The 14,513-nt window shown below is 48.6% G+C and overlaps 1 long non-coding RNA gene across 1 annotated transcript in view; it reads left to right on the forward strand.

The window, feature by feature from the left end:
- The first annotated feature begins 3,647 nt into the window (after positions 1–3,647).
- Positions 3,648–14,513, forward strand: part of LOC118353531 (uncharacterized) — a 54,840-nt gene continuing 43,974 nt past the window's right edge. The window contains exon 1 of the long non-coding RNA XR_007409585.1: positions 3,648–4,984. This is a non-coding gene — a long non-coding RNA (uncharacterized LOC118353531). The remainder of the gene's footprint in view (positions 4,985–14,513) is intronic.

Below are 14,513 nucleotides of genomic sequence, written 5' to 3' on the forward strand. Positions count from 1 at the left end.
CCATTTTCATTATATCATATAAAGGATATATACTATCAACATGATTTATCAGACTTGGTATCGATCTGATCATCTTGCTGAGGTAGTATTTGTCATCTTTTCCCATAGTTAAGTGATGATGATGATTCTTCTTCTTCTTCTTTATTATTATTATTATTATTATTATATTATCATTGTTATTTTAAGTTTTTCATAATATATTCTGTAGAAGGAAGTTACTATGTGTATTCCACACCTAAGAGTGGGAAGCTATGCTCATCAACTTGAAGGTGGAATGTCTGCACAAATTGTTTGAAATTCTTCTACATGGGAGATTTCTCTTCTTGTGGGTTTTTTTTTCTTTTTCAAAGATGTTATTTATTTATTTGAGAGAGAGAGGAGAGAAAAACCATGAGTGACAGGGGCAGAGGGAGAGGGAGAAGCAGGTTCCCTGCTGAACCGTGAGCCTTCCTTGGGACCTGGATCATGATCTGACTTAAGGCAGAAGCTTACCTGACTGAGCCACCCAGGTGCCACTATTTCTTTCTTTCCCTCTTTCTTTCTTTTTTTAAAATAATATATTTACTTTTTATTGGTGTTCAATTTGACAACATATAGAATAACACTCAGTGCTCATCCCGTCAATTGCCCCCCCTCAGTGCCCATCACCCATTCACACGGACCCCTGCCCTCCTCCCCTTCCATCACCCCTAGTTCGTTTCCCAGAGTAGGAGTCTTTATGTTCTGTCTCCCTTTCTGATATTTCCCACACATTTCTTCTCCCTTCCCCTATATTCCCTTTCACTATTATTTATATTCCCCAAGTGAATGAGAACATACAATGTTTGTCCTTCTTCGATTGACTTACTTCACTCAGCATAATACCTTCCAGTTACATCCACCTTGAAGCAAATGGTGGGTATCTGTCGTTTCTATTCGATGAGTAAGGCCCACCTTTTCTCTCCCTTGATCTTCTGAGTCTCCTATGATATGAATGTTATTGTTTTAATAAGTGGCTGAGTTCCCTAAGTCTGCCTCTGTGGTCCATAACTTTCCTTGTTTTTAAGGCTTCCACTTGGGACTGCATCTCATTTATAGCATTTTTAACGTTTGCCTGACTAAATTTTAGTTCTTCTATTTCTACTGTAAGGGATTCTCTAGTTTTCTTCTGTGCTCTTTTTCCAGCCCAGATGCTATCTTTATAATCATTGTTTTAAACTGTAGTTAGACATCATATATTTGTATTGATGGACTTCCTGGCTGTGAGTACTACCTCATGTTATTTTATGGAGGTGAATTTCTTGATCTCATTACTTTTTCCAGAAAAGAAAGAAGGAAGAAAAAGAAAAACCAAGAAAAACAATAACAACTGCCCTCCCCCAAAAAACCACTAGATTATTTTGGCCTCCTTGTTAAAAGATTCTAAATCCCAAAATAACAAACAAAATTAAAGTTCCATGAAAGTAAAAATAAGAAATATATAAGGTACATACATAAAAAATAAAATAAGGCAATTAATAAAATAGAATCAAAGAAAATAAATGATAATAAAGCACAAAGTACAAAGGAAGCTAGACCCTACTTTCCAGGCGGCGCTGAGGATCTGCATCCTCTGTGGTCCGACAACTTGGTGGCAGCGAGTGGTCTGTGCGGGGTCTGGGGATGGCCCATGGCGCTGATTGTCAGGTGCACATCTGCCTGGGAGATGCACCTGCGGGGTCAGGGGCGGGGTGGTCTTCATTGCCTCTGGCCTCCAGCGGGTGGCGCTGTGCTGCTCCCTGAGACTCAGCGCTGTTTGGTGTGATGCAGGTGGGGACGCTGGGTCCTCTGGTTCTGGGGCTAAGCATCCCACCCCCCAGTCTGCAGGCCCTCCACAGAAGAGCCCCAAGCGCATCTCTCAGAACCCTGCTTTCACTTTGCCCACGTCCGAACTGCTTTTGGTTTTGTTTTCTTATCTCAGACTGTTGTGCCCAAGATTGCGAATCTGAGAAAGCACGGAGAAGCCCACAACGATGCAAACACATGAGGGTTTATTTACAAGCTCGAGCTTCTGTCCAAGTATGCCTGACACAGAGGAGCAGGGACTTGGACCCCGAGGTGGGTTTTTGCTTAGTTTTAAGGGCTGGTCTCGGGAACCTCCAGAAGGGCTAGAGCAATTCCTCAAGTTCTCTTTACATTTTGATATGGGGCCTTCAAGGGCATTGAGCTCTGTTCTCATTCTAATAGGGGCTTCCTGCCCTTGGCCTGGGCTCAGTTTTGATTCTATTGTGGGGCTTTCTAGGACATTAAACTGTAAACAGCAAAGGTTCCACACCTGGAAGGGGGACGTCACACTGTCCCTATATGCTGAAGATGCGGTACTGGAAACATGAAACCTTGGAGCCTCCACCAAAACCTGTTAGAACTAAGGAGTGAGTTCAGTAAAGTCACGGGACACAAACTGACCCTACAGAGCAGAGTAGCCTTGCTGTGTCCCGACAATGAGCACTCAGGAAGGAAATGAAGGACGTGACTTCATTCTTCTCAGGAGCATCAAGGAGAATAAATAATGAGACTGAACCAAAGGAGCACAAGACTTGTGCACTGAGCCATACCAGTCTCTGGGAGGCCTTCCTGGGCTCGTGGGGTGGGAGCCTCATCTTGTGAAAATGTCCGCATTTCCTGAAGCCACCCTCAGTTTCAATGTCATTCCTATCAAAATCATGGTGGCAGATGTTAGAAATAGGAAAAGAAAAACCCATAACATCCATCCGCCCCCACAAATGACCCCGGACAGCAAATCAGTACTGGAGGAGCAGGAGAGAGCGGGACGCAGCACTTCCCTATTTCAAACAATGTCACAGAGACACAGGATAAAGCATTGTGGTTCTTGGGCCCCCAACTGGCTCCGTTGGTTAAGCATCTAACTCCTGACCTCACCTCCGGTCCTGATCTCAGGAGTCGTGAGTTCTAGCTCTGGGCTGGGCCATGGACGAGGCGTGGAGCCTACTTAGGCAAACCAGTCCCACGGGGGGTGGTCCCGGCATAAGCTGAAGGAGCAAAACAGAGAGTCCAGAAGGAAATGTGCTCTGATACAACTGATTTTTTAACTTAGTTTAATTTAAACCAAATTAATTATGGATAGTGTATTATACTTTCAGAGGAAGAATTCAGGGATTCACCAGTTGGAGATAACAGCAGTGCTCATGACATCACGTGCCCTCCTTCATGCCGGTCCCCTGTTAATCCCCCCGCCTCCAACGACCATCAGTTTGTTTCCTATCATTAAGAGTCTGTATTTCCTGCATCGGTTTTCATCTTATTTGTTGTTCCTTCCCTTCACAGTTGTTATCTGCTTTGCTTCTTTAATTCCACCTATGAATGACACCACACGGTCATTCTCTTTCCTGACTGACTTATTTCATTTAACATGATCCCTCTAGTTCTATCCACATCATTGCAAATGGCAAGATTTCATTCTCTTTGATAGCTGAGTGCCATTCCTCTGTCTGTGACCATCATCTATCTCCCATCCTTTTTATCCATCATCTGCCACAGGGCACCGAGGCTCCTGCCACAGTGTGGCTACTGTGGACCCGGCTGCTGTGGACATTGGGGTGCAGGTGTCCTGGTCTCACTGCATCTGTACCTTTGAAGTGAGTTCAGGCTGTTCACCTGCTGGTCGCAGGGCGGCTCTATTTGTAACTTCCTGAGGAGCCTCCACACTGTTTCCAGGGTGTCTGCACCAGCACGCAGTCTCGCCCACAGTGGAAGAGGGTTGAGTGAGTTTTGCGGGACATGGTAAAAGTCTGGTCCACATTTCATTTCGCGTCCTGTGGGCTCCAATTCCTTGTCCTTAAGTATTTCTGAGGAAGCCGGGTGTAGGGCTCCGTTTCAGTGAGACGTTTCCGAAGCTAACAGGCCACAGCTGGAGCCTGGAAGAAGGCAGGTGCGTCCCCTGGAGCGCCCGCTGCCTCCTGCACAGCCTCCTGCAGCGCCTGAGCGTCCCGCAGGGGGCGCCTGAGCCCAGGCCCAACCCAGCGGGCATGAATGTGCAGTAGGCCTCCTCTGCCTGCACTATCAGGAGCCAGCCTGTGCTGGGGAGGCCTGAGGAGGACGTGGGGACGTGTGCACCCTGATGAGCCACAGCTTCAGGAAATTGTGGGCTCGCATCCACACTGAAAGGAGCCCCTGGGCCTCCTCAGGACCCACGGGGAGGCTTCAGGAAGATGTGGGCCTGTATCCACGCTGACAGGAGCCCCTGGGCCACCTCAGGACATAAGTTGAGGCTTCTGGAAGATGGGGGCCGCATTCACGGTGACAGGAGCCCCGGCCTCCTCAGAACCCTCGGTGACACTTCGGGAGGACGTTGTGTCACTTCGACACAACAGGATGCTGACTCCTTAGTACCCCCGGTGTTGACTTGAGGAAATATGAGATGCGTCCATGCAGACAGAAGACCCCAGCCTTGTCAGGCCTGTGGTGAGGCCTAAGAAAAATGTGGGTGCCGCATCCACACTGACAGGAGTCTCCAGCCTCCTCAGGACCCACTGTGAAGGTTTGGGAAGATTTGGGGCCACATCTATGCTGACAGGAGCCCCCAGCATCCTCAGGTCTTATGGTGAGGCTTGAAGAAAATGTGGGGCCACCTCAACACTTACAGGACCCCCGTCCTCCTCAGGCCCTGCACTTTGGCTTTGGGAAATATAGGGCTGCGTCTATGCTGATAGAAGCCCACAGCTCCTCAGGACGCACGGTGAGTTTTCTGGGGGATGTGGGGCCATGTCCAGGCTGAAAGGAGCCCCTGGCCACCTGAAGACCTGCTGTGAGGCTTCCAGATGATGTGAGGCATAGTCCACAGTGACAGGAGACCCAGCGTCCTCAGGACCCGCTGACTATGACTCAGGAAGACGTGGGGCCACGTCCGCACTCACAGGAGCCCTGCTTCCTCAGGACCCCCTGGAGGACTCTGGAGGCGCCGTTGGGGGCCACGTCCACATCAGAAGGGACTCCTCAGAACCACAGGGTAAGTGAATGGGTAGAATGAATGGTAGGGTCAGGGGAGGGGAGGCAGTTGGTGGTTAGGCTTAGGTTAGATGTTAGGTGTTTGTGATTAAGCTTATGGTTACGGATTACAGGTTAGGGTGAGGGATAAGGGTAAGGGTCAGTGGTTAGGAGTTAGGATGGGGGTTAAGGATTAGGGAACGGGGTTAGGGTTAGCAACAGGATTTAGAGTTAGGTTTAGGGTTTGGGCTTTAGGGATTAGGACAGGAGGTTTAGAGGTGGGGTTAGGGTTATGCTTACAGTTAGGGTTGGGCTTAGGTTTGCAGTTAGGGTTAGGGGTTAGGGTGTGAGTTAGGGTTAGGGGTAAGTGTTAGGGGTTAGGGTAAAAGTTAGGGCTAGGTTTAGGGATAGGGCGAGGGTTAGGTTTAGGATAGGGGTTAGGGCTAGGGTTAGGGTTAGTGTTTAGTTAGGGATTAGGGTCAGGTCAGGGTCAGGTTACGGTTTTGGAAAAGGGTAAGAGACAGGTTTAGGGAGTGGTTTAGGAGTTAGTTTTAGGGTACAGGTTAGAGTGCTGTTTGGGGTATGAGATAGGATTAGTATTAGAGGGTTAGGGTTAGGGTACAGGTTAAGGTTAGGAATAGGATTTGAGTACATTAAGTTAAGGTTAGGGTTAGAGGTTAGGGTTAGATTTAAGATAGAGGTCAGGGATAAGGGTTTAGAATAGGTTTAGGAGTTAGGGTGAGGGTTGGCAGGAAGGTTCAGTGAATGTGTTTTGGTCTTGGGGTTTGTGTTTGGTTGTCGATTAGTGATGGGTCTTGTTTAAGGTTTAGGTTAACATTAGGATTAAGTGTAGGGTTAGGGTTATGTCTGTGTATGGTTAGAGTTTGGGTCTTGGCATGTGCCTTCGCTGGGACTCCTACTATCTTGGGCAGTTTAGTTTTATGTACTCTATTTAGGTTTTGGGTTCAAAGATAGCCTGACTCCACCAAGTCAGTGACCTCCCCATAGAATCAAAATCCAGGCTTCTGCTGAGGTGAGAAAAGACATGGCAGGCTTCTCCCGAGCTGAGCTAAGGAGGGGATTTGTGGCTCTAAAGACTCTTTCTTTGGATTTTTAGTTTCCTTTCGGATTTTATCTCTAGTGCGCACATGTTTTTTTAATTTTTTTATTTATTTATGATAGTCACAGAGAGAGAAAGAGAGAGAGGCAGAGACACAGGCAGAGGGAGAAGCAGGCTCCATGCACCGGGCAGCCCGATGTGGGATTCGATACCGGGTCTCCAGGATCGCACCCTGGGCCAAAGGCAGGCGCCAAACCGCTGCGCCACCCAGGGATCCCTTTATCTCTAGTGCGCACATGTTTTATCAATACTACCAATTATTATTTTAAAGTTTTACTTCAATTCCTGTTTGTAAACACAGTATGATATATTTTCAGGTTTGCCACTTAGTGATTCAACCCTTGGATACAACACCTGGTACTGGTCACAGGTGCCCTCCACTGTCCCTATCCCCTGATTCCCCATCCCCCCACCTTCCTCTGATATTTATTAGTTTATTCTCTGTGGTTAAGAGTGGGTATCTTGGTTTGCTTCTCTCAGCTCCCTGCGCCCCTTTGCCAGTTTGTTTGGTTTCTTAAAATTCACATGTGAATGCAATTGTATGGTATTTGGTATCTATCTTTCTCTGACTGAGTTCATTTAGCATAAATCCTTTCCACTCCTTCCACGTCATTGTAAATGGCTTCATTTCATCCCTTCTGATGACCGAGTGATGTCACAGTGTGTATATTTACCACATTATCTCTGCCCATTCATCTGCCGATGGACATAGGCCTGTATCCACAGTTTGGCTGTTGTTGATAACGCTGCTACAAACACTGGGCTGCGTGTCCCTCCTCGAATCTTCTAAAGTACTTTTGTATCCTAGGGGTAAATACCCAACTCTGCTATTTTGGAATCGTATGTTAGCTCTATTTTTAACTTCTTTTTTTAAAAATTTTTTTATGAATGTCACAGAGAGAGAGGCAGAGACACAGGTAGAGGGAGAAGCAGGCTCCATGCACCGGGAGCCCGATGTGGGATTCGATCCCAGGTCTCCAGGATCACGCCCTGGGCCAAAGACAGGCACCAAACCACTGCACCACCCAGGGATCCCCTTTTTTTTAACTTATCGAGGACCCTCCACACTGTTTTCCACAGTGGCTACATCTGTTCGCATGCCCACCAGGAGTGTAAGTGGGCTACCCCTTCTCCATAGCCTCACCAACACCTGTTTTTTCTTGAGTTGTTAATTTTAGCCATTATGACAGCTCTCAGGTGACATATCCCTGTGGTTTTGATTTGCATTTCCCTGATGATGGGTGACGCTTATTGTCTTTCCGTGTGTCTGGTGGCCTTCTGGCTGTCTTGTCAGAGACAAAGTCCATTCATTTTTCTGCCCATTTCCAGTTGCATGATTTGTTTTTAGGATCTTGAGATTTATATTTCCTTTATGTGTTTTGCATACTAACTCTTCATTGGATGTGTTGTTTACCAATGTCTCCTTTCATTTTATATGTTGCCTTTTAGCTTTGGTTGTTTCCTTCACTTTGCGGAAGCTTTTCAATTTGATGAAGTCCCAATAGTATTTTTGCTTTTGTTCCCTCACCTCAGAGGAATATATAGAAAGAAAATCCAGTGGCCAATGTCAAAGACGTTGCTGCCTATCTTTTCTTCTTTGATTGGTTTCAGGTCTCACATTTAGGTCTTTCATCCATTTTGAATTTATTTTTTATATATATGGTGTAAGAAAGTGGTCCAGTTTCATTCTTCTGCATGTGGCTGCCTGGTTTTCCCAACACCATTTGTTCTTATCCTGGGGTCAAGGTTAGGGTTTGTTGAAGAGACTGTCTTTGTGCCATTGGATATTCCTTCCTGCCTTGTTGTCGATTAATGGATCAGAGAGTTACAGGTTTGTATCTTGTTTCGGCTTTCCATTCTATTCTATTGATCTAAGCGTCTCCTGTTGGGAGATTCTTGATTGCTGATTCAATTTCTCTGCCTGTTATCTGTGTGTTCAAGTTTCTTATTTCTTCCTTTATCATTTTTGCTATGTTATATATTTCCAGGAATTGATCTATTTCTTCCAGGTTCTAGGTTGCTGGCATATATTTTTTCTTAATGTTCTCTTATAATCGTTTGTATTTCTCTAGTGTTGGATGTTATTTCTCTTTTCTCATATGTGATTTTATTTGGGTCCTTTCTCATCTTTTCATCTTTTTTCTTGTTTAAAGATTTTATTTATGTATTCATGAGAGACACAGAGAGGCAGAGGTATAGGCAGAGGGAAAATGAGGCTCCATGTGGGGAGCCTGATATGGGACTTGATCCCCCAGGACCCCGGGATCATGACCTGAGCCAAAGCAGATGCTCAACCATTGAGGCTCCCAGATGCCTTGCTGATTCAATTCCTTTGCTAGTTATGGGTCTGTTCACATTATCTATTTCTTCCTATTTCAGTTCAGCTCGTTTGCACATTTCTAGGGATTTGTCCATTTCCTCCAGGTCTCCCAGTATGTTAGCGTATAATCTTTCATAGTATTCCCTTATAATATAGGCTCCTATAAAGCTGCTATGCCTCTTAGTCTCGGTGTCCAAGTCCCTACTCCTCTGTGTCGGGTGCACTTGGACCCAAGATCCAGCTTGTAAAGAAACCCTCGGGAGTTTGCATCAGTGTGGGCACCTTGGTGGTTTCCCTGATTTACAATCTTGGGCACAGCACCAGGGCCTGGTGTCCTGACATCCCTTCCAGGGCCAGGGCCCATGGGCCCTGAAGCCCCCTGGCTCAGCAGCCTCACCCCACCCTCTAGCAGTCCCAAACATGATTTGGCTGCCGAACAACTGTTGATGTCCAGGTCTATCTGCGTGATGTCCCTGGAGGAGACGAGGCCTCCTCCTTCATTTCCTGTGGGAAAACCAGGGAGGAGGAGCCGGCATCAGGGACACAGACACCGGCCTGTCACCAGCTGCCATCCTAGGCAGGGAGCCCTGGGGCCACCATGGGAGTGTGTCCTGCCGAAACCTCCTTTCTTCTCCTGGGAGGCTGGGGATGGCCAGAGTGCCCACCGTGGCCGTGGGACCTCTGTGAGGGGCTGTGGCGAGCTGCTGTGGGCGGGAGGTGACTGAGGGTCAGCCTGGGTGGGAGGGGACAGGGGATCAGCCCAGGTGGGGAGGGGACTTGGGGGTGTTGTGCCCAAGATTGCGAATCGGAGAAACAACCTAGGAGCCGACACGGATGCAAACACACGAGGGTTGATTTACAAACTCGAGATTGGGTCCAAGTATACCCCACACAGCGGAGCAGGGACTTGGACCGCGAGGTGGGTTTTAGCTTAGTTTTAAGGGCTGGTCTCAGGGTCCTCCAGAAGGGCTGGAGCAATTCCTTCAGTTCTGTTTACATTTTGATATAAGGCCTTCAAACGAACTAGGGGTAGGTAGAAGGGAGGAGAGGGCGGGGGTGGGAGTGAATGGGTGACGGGCACTGGGGGGTTATTCTGTATGTTAGTAAATTGAACACCAATAAAAAATAAATTAAAAAAAAGGGCATTGAGCTCTGTTCTCATTCTAATATGGGGCTTTCTGGGACCTTAAGCTGTAAGCTGTTTTTTTCTTTTTTTCCTGTAACTGAAGTAATGTAAATTTTAGCTCTTATTCACAGGGTCCTGGGATGGCAGTACTTGCGCTAACAGTGAAGTTAATGTGGAACGGCCTCAATTTTCTCAGCCTCCCCACAGACAAGTGACTGAATTTTAAAACTCCAAATTTTAGGGGCTGCCCTGGTGAAGACCTGTGCTCTTCCTGCCTGGGAGGGTGTCCTCGCACTCCTGGCCTTTGCTGGCCGGTCCCAGGAACTGGGCCCCATGACTGCACAGGGATTTGCAGCTTATGGCCACACAGGGCAGACAGCTGGCCCGAGTCCTGCTGCTCTCAGCCGGGTTCCTGCTCCTGTGCCTGGGAACAGTTGGCACCACCGTCCTTGGGACCCCTGGGATCCTGAACCCGCCCTGTTGCTCCAGGGACTGCCCCCCACTTCTCCACCTGAACACCTTAAGTCTGGTGTGTTCCCCATGCTAGGAGACTTCTGAAAGTTCAGATTTTGTGCACTGCTGCTTATAATATTGTGCATAGATTCGTCAGTTGGCTCTCTGCCCTTGTGGGATCTGGGGCTCTGTTTCCCCAAGATCAACTGATTGATTTTTTTTTAAGATTTTATTTTTCTGTAATCTCTACAGCCAACATGGGGCTTGAACTTGCTACCCGAAGAACAAGAGTCCCATGTTCTTACGAACCACACAGAGCCAGGTCAGGCTCTCTTTGATTGATTGATACATGTTAATTGAAGCAGGGGTCTTCCATGTGTCAGGGCAGAAACTGAGCCCACGCTTTGAGGTGTGGTGGAGTCATTTGGACCTGATCAATGTGAAAGAAATCATAGCTTCCCTGGGAGCCAGGGAGCAGGGCCCACACACGTGAAAAGTTGACAATTTCCTTTACTGTAGTAGTTATTTTACTATTTATTTAAAGTGCTATTCAATGGTAAATGTCAATCTAGGAATGGGATACAGTGAGAACGTTCTAGGATTCGGAGGTAACTAAAGCTTCCCGTCCAGGACTTAATGTTCCAGTTCGATGCAGAGATAGACAAGGAAGCAAAGAGTTATGAAACATGGCACTGGGGTGCCTGGCTGGCCTGGTTGGGGGATCTTGATCTCAGGGTTGTGAGTTTGAACTCCATGTTGGGTATAGAGAGGACATGAAACGAAAATATTTAACAAATAATAAATGGATGAACAAATAAAGCATGACATCAAAGGTAAGTGTTTGCTTATGTCTCACCTGCGAACTATTCTTGATTGCCCCGCTTGCACTACTTGGCCCAGATGCCGTCCTCCACAAGGGATAGTCTCGCCCGAGTGGAAGTGGGCGTCTTTCATTGTAAGACCTGTGGTTCCCCTCGTTCTGCAGGGAGACAAGAGCCGTGAAGCCACGAGTTAGGGGGATCAGCATACACTTAGGCAATGACCATTTCTGAACCCGGTAGCAAGAGCTCGGCCTCCTTTTAGGACAGGGTGTCATAACGAAGCCTCTTTGGTCATTGTCTTGGATGCAGGGTGGAGGCTAAACTAGAATTAGGAAGAAGAAAAGAGGAGGAAAACCAGAAGCTGAAAGAGAGGAGGACAGATTTCACCATCCGTAGCCTTCACAGGGACCTGGTGTCCTTTCCTAGGAGGGGCACCCCCTCTGTAGGATGCTTCCTGCCTCTCTGTGCTCCTTTTTGAAGCCCAGCAGGCACATCTCCGTGCCTCCAGTACCTCTGCAGTCATGGTTTATAGCGTCTTCCATGTATCCTATTGGGGACCACAGCGTGGTGTATGTAACCATCCGGCTGCTGTTTGACAACATTGGGGGGATTCGGACTTTTGTTGGTTTTAGGTTGTGTGTGTCTATCACATGCAGATATCAAGTGCAGCTATCTGATCCTCTGGCTGGGTCACCCAAATTCCGAAATGGTTGGCACAACATCATTTCTGGTGCTGTCGCTGGGCAGATAGCTGGGTTCTCCTTGCCAACTCGGGGCTCGCTCCTGCAGTGACTTTCCACTAGAGGGTCAGCTGACCTGGAAGGTCCGACTGGGCCAAATTCCCATGTCCGGCAGGGGGTCCCGCTGAGAGCTGGCTGCTTCTCTTCTCCCAGATGCCTCCAGCAGGGAGCCAGACCTTAGCGTTGCCTGGGGAGATAATGAGGAGCTGCCCATGGTGGAGAGCCCTGTTGCTGCCTGTGTGTGGGAGTCAAGTTGGGGTCAGGGCTAGGGTTCTCGGTCCCCTGTGCTGCCTGGCCTTCTGGCGAGCCCCATGCTCACCCAGACCCTACTAACTAGGGCGAGAAGGGTGCCCTCCACACCCTGGTGTCAGAGATCCTGCACCACAAAGTGTGCAGACTGAGTCCACCTGGTGAGGGTGGCCCAGGTTCGTGAGCTGCAAGTGTGGGACCCAGGAAAGTTAACAAAAATCCCCTACCCCTGGACAAGCAGGGCAGAACTGATTCCATTTTGTGCTACACCAGCCACCTCCTCTATGACCCCTACATGACCTGCTTATTGCTTAAGGCGCTGCCCCACCCTAGTCAGGCCGCTGGGCACACCCTAATTGGAAATCAGCTCATAACAATGTAACCCTGCTTTGTGTCCCCCAAAACTGTGCGATGATTCTGACCAAAGTAATAGGCCAGCTCAAGTGGATACTATAGGTAAGGTGTAATTTAATTGGCCACAAGTGTGTGGACCGGCATGATCGTGCAACTTTCTGCATATCCCATGTGCCACTGGCCCCTATAAAGCTGCTATGCCTCTTAGTCTCGGGATCCATGTCCCTGCTCCGCTGTGTCCAGTGCAATTAGACCCAAGCTCCAGCTTGTAAAGAAACCCTCGGGAGTTTCCATCGGTGTGGGCTCCTTGGTGGTTTCCCTGATTTACAATCTTGGACACAACACCAGGACCTGGTGTCCTGACATCCTTTCAGGGCCACGCTGACCGCCCCACAGGCCCTCTGTGCCCCAGGCACACAGGCACAGTGATGCGGGGAGGGGAGGAAGTGCCCCGTAACTCAGCCATCTGCGGTCCTCTGGACAGGGGGAGCACAGACCTCCCACGTCGCTGTGCACAGACCCTGGTGACCTGAAGCTCCCTGGCTGTCACTCTGTCCCAGCCCCTCCTGGCCCAGGGGGCAGAGCCTGAGTCCCAGTAAAGTCTGTGGATCCTGACCCTGGTGACTGGCCGCCCCTGTAAGGCACGAGGGACGTCAGCTGTGTGTACCTGGCGGCTCCCCTGCAGTATCTGTTTGGGGTCTGGATGGTGCCCCCTCCTCCTCTCTGGGTGTCTCTCCACGCCCCATGCAGAGTTCTGGGAGACACAGAAATGGCCTTGCTGTGCATTTTCGCACCACAACACTTTATTGACTTTCTACAGCAAACGGGCTCAGAGCCTATTGCGCGCCTTCCCCTGGGGAGGGAGACCTTTCTGTCCTTTAGGGGAGGGCAAGAATCACACCCGGTGGGGGGCGGGTGCTAGAGTCCACATCGTGGAAGCACGTGTGGACTCCGGGTGGGGGCGTGTGTCATGAGATTTCAGCCTGAGTGACTATTCTGAGGACAGCAGAGATGACCTGGACCTTCAGCTCATGGGCTCCTGCACGGGGACCCGCAGGGCAGTTGGACCCCGGCCTTACACCCTCTGGGGCCCCAATATCTGGAGGAGCCTACCGTCTGGTGTGGGGTCGGGAGGGGCCAAACAGCCTATCCATCCTCTCCCCACCCTGGGGTGTCCCGGGATCCCCCGGCCTGCCCTAGGTCAGCGACCTGGATCTGTGGGGCACACCCAGGGCCCAGGAGGCCACATCCAGCTGTGAGAGGGCTCACTCAGCCTGGGGCCTGAATCCAGGGCTAGCCAGGACCATGGGTGCCTGGATCACATTAGTCTTTGTGTTGGGCCTTGGTGGGGCTCAAATCACCTCAGCCCCCACAGAGCACGGGGCCAGGTCAGCCCAGGTCCCTTTGGGTTAGGGGCTGGTGTCCTGTGCAGGGTGTGCCGCCTTCCAGGAGGGACAGTTGGCGGAGGCAGGGACCAATGTGTCCTCTGCACCACTCAACTGCACCCCCCATTTTGGGTATCCTTGCCTTCCCTCCTCCCTGCAACCCCTGGGTTCTCTATGGGACAATCGAGCTTCTGATGGGAGCAGGGTATCCAGAGAACCCCGGGGAGGCTGAGCATGTCCCACAGGGGGCAGCTGCACTGGGCCCTTGCTGGGGGCCGATGGTGTGGGGGTGGATTTTGTGGGGCAGGGATATGATTGTGGTGGTATATTAGTCCAGTACAAATATTAGCTAATGAATCAATATTAAAATAGTCTCATTAACCAAAGACCATACTTTATTCAGAATTCCTTAGTTTATGCTAAGTTACCATCTCTCATATCCCATTCCATTTGTACTCATGTTTTCTTAGGCTCCTCTGGATTGTGACAGTCTTTCAGCCTTTCCTTGTTGTCGTTGAACTGGAACACTTTGAGAAGTAGAGTATTTTGAAAATTTACCTTAGTTGGGAAATGTCTGTTGTTTGTCTCATGATTGAACTGTTTTTGTGGATTATATACAGAGATATACTGCCATTTTTATTATATCATATAAAGGATAGATATTATCAACATGATTTATCAGTCTTGGTATTGATCTGATCATCTTGCTGAGGTAGTGTTTGTCAGCTTTCTCTGTAGTAAAGTGATTCTTCTTCTTATTCTTCTTATTATTATTATTATTATTTCATTTTTATATTAAGATTTTCATATTATATTTTGTAGAAGGAAGTTACTATGCGTATTACACACATAGAGTTGGAGGCTATGCTAATCAACTTGAGGGTGGAATGTCTGCACAACTTCTTTGAAATTCTTCTACATGGGAGATTTCTCGTACTTCTGGGTTTGTTTGTTTCTTTTTCAGGATGTTATTTATTTATTTG

This window comes from Canis lupus, unplaced genomic scaffold (genome assembly GCF_003254725.2).
Source record: "Canis lupus dingo isolate Sandy unplaced genomic scaffold, ASM325472v2 SANDYSCAFF114, whole genome shotgun sequence".
NCBI lineage: Eukaryota > Metazoa > Chordata > Mammalia > Carnivora > Canidae > Canis > Canis lupus.